The sequence below is a fragment of the Macadamia integrifolia genome, chromosome 9 (genome assembly GCF_013358625.1).
Source record: "Macadamia integrifolia cultivar HAES 741 chromosome 9, SCU_Mint_v3, whole genome shotgun sequence".
NCBI lineage: Eukaryota > Viridiplantae > Streptophyta > Magnoliopsida > Proteales > Proteaceae > Macadamia > Macadamia integrifolia.
Genome location: NC_056565.1, coordinates 22800026 through 22802988, shown reverse-complemented (window position 1 = coordinate 22802988; position 2963 = coordinate 22800026).

The window sequence follows — 2963 nt, the reverse complement described above, 5'->3', positions numbered from 1 at the left end:
TTTTTCTCCTCTTTTTAAAGAGCTTGCATAATGAACTGCAGTGTGAAAAATCCATGACTTCCTCTTTTTCAGGAGACTGATTGATCATGCACTTGTGGCCTTGTTGGTTATTAATGCTACCCCAGGGTTCTTTTTTTTTCTGGATAAATCTACTCCAGGGTTTCAAAACACCCTAATTAGGTCACCATGGTCTAAAAAAGGGTTTGAAATCCAAAAATGTAGTGGCAATTTCATAATTTTCTGAAATATGTTACTGCCTCTTTTGGTGAAGAAAGAGGATCTGGGCTAGAATGGTACATAAGCTTAAAAAGAACCAATCTAGAATTTTAAAGAGAATGGAGATGAAATAGAACAAAACTCAGCAAAGTAGGGACTTTTATTAAAATACCCTGAGACTCGTCCTTATTTGTAAATTATAAAGTTGGTCAACCTCAATGGCCAACCTCAGTATCATGAACGGTAAAGTGACAGACTCAGCCAAGTTGATATCTGGTGAGAAGTTTCAGCCCTTATGAATTCAGATCAATCTGAAATTTCTGATGGGAGGCTTTTAACTTCCAAGTCCCAACCCTTTAAGTGCAACGAGTAATAAACACAATGATTTATTAATTAAAAAAAAACTTTGAAACAGTTCTGGATGAGGTGAACAGTAGAGCTTTGAGATGGCTTCAGACCTCCAATTCCTCTCCTCTGTGGAGGCCCAAACTTTACAGGCTGAGTTGCCTTAGGGTATGAATGCATTCCCAAAGTTTCAGGTTGAGAGGATAGGAAACCATGGAGTTTTATGAACTTCAGCTTAACCCAAAGATACCATAAGTAGCAGGAAAGGAAGAAACACTAAACCAGAAGTGAAGAACAGCACTAGGAATGGATGAAGAGAACAAAGTAGGAGAAGTCATAACCAGTGAGAAGGGGAAGATCACATTGAACTGGCTTGGACCTGGTTCTTCGAGATAGGGGTGTCAATCCTGAGCCCACACCAGCAGGCCTGACCCAGCTTGACTTGCTTAAGGCCCGACCTGTACCGGCCCGTTTATTAAACGGGCGTTTATGGCGCAGAGTAGTAGCCTGTCGAGCACCCAACCAGCCCGACTCACTTAAGTAGCCTGTTAGAACTGACTCTATTAGCCCGATCGGCCCGACCCCCTTTAGAAAAATGCTTAAATTGTAAATACCTATTCTACCACTAATACTACAAAATATGAGTAAGGAATAGGTAGGACTAAACTAATAGCTGATTACAACACAATTGACACATGGGATTTCAATGAGAAATATGGTGACCTTTGTGATTTCACTGTGAAGAAAGACAACATGGAGAAAAGATAAACATTTGGCACAGACAGGCAGCTTGGTTTTCATAAGATTGAGAACAAACAATGTGCAGAATATCTATAAAAAGCTAAAATAGTCAAACCACTACTTTAAGCTAAAATAATCAAACCACTCCCAAAGTAGTGTAATAATTGAAGGGAAAGACAGCTATCCAAAGTAGGCTTTTCCTTTCATTGTATTATGTATAACAGTGAATCAAAAATTCAATTTCAGGTTTGTAATGTTATTGGATCATTCAATTGTTAAGAAAAGTGTAATTCTTGTAACTTAGATTACATTTAAAAAAAAATGATTCCCTTGGATATGGTTCCGGATTTGTGAATGTTATCCTCCATTAGTTTTAAAGCCAATAGTTTATTACGCTTAAAAAATGATTTTAGGGTAGGCCCGTTTAGAGCCCCTTTATAATTAAATAGGCCCATAGCCCGTTTAAGGCCAGTATAAGGCTCGTTTAAGGTAGCCCGATTAAAACCCGACATCGATCGGCCCGATTACAAACCGTACCATGTCCTCCAAACCCAGGTCTGTTTAAGTAAATGGGCATTCACGGTGCAAGGATTTCACACCGCCAGGCCTAGTTAGGCCCGACCGATTGATACCCCTACTTCAAGATATGATGGTTTTTTTTTAGATTGGATCAAGCTAGTCCAACCATGAAAGTGTAACTACATTATCAGTGATGCTGATTCAAGCTATTGCAATCTAGTAAAATGAACTTGCTAACTGGCAAAATGATAGGATTATCTTATTATGATTTTATGTTTTATATCTGTAGAAGGATTATCTTATTATGCCAAAATCCCAAGGGGATAGTCGAGTTGGCAAAGGATCTTCACTTCAAAAAACGTGTGATTCTGAGTTCGATTCCATTTACCTCCTTAAAGCCACTCACACGGGGTGTTTAGTACTCTTTATTGCTTTCAGTGAAAGTTTGAATGATTTTTATTCAATCTTGGTATGACTCTGTTTATGCAGATGTGGGGTCAATATGAACCCGCGTGATCGTTAGTTAGCGCAAAAGAAAAAAAATCTTATTATGCCATAATAGCCTTGAGATTTCATAATTCATACACAAAGGAACTGTCATCGGCAGTAATTGAATTTTAGAAATTTTGTCTATGGGACTTTTGAAAGTGGTCCTACCCAACGTGATCTCAAGAGGTGTTATCAATTGTGACTTGGTTGCTTTTTGAATTTTAGAAAGGTAATGGGATCAGGAGGAGGAGGACTAGTTGCTAGGGTTTGGAGTTTGAACAGGCTGTGTCGATTTGTTGGTAAGGTTGGGCATCTCTCTCTCTCTCTCTCTCTCTCTCTCTCTTAATCAAGTAGTCATAATTTATCACGCACTGACCATTATACCTTTAAGAAATTCCATTCCAAATTTGTATATTTATTATGGGAAAAGGTTTGCCACATCTTTAGTGTGCAATTCCCTGTCACATGATTTTTTATTTAATTTTTCTAACTTATTTTGAAAATGTGGTCCATGTAGATGATACCCACTTTCAGAACACCTATTAATGTGTGCGTGCATACATTGGCAATGTAGGAAAACTTTTTCAATTTATTATTACCCCTTAATTTAATTAATATGACTTTCATCATTTTTTTTTTAATTAATGTGACAT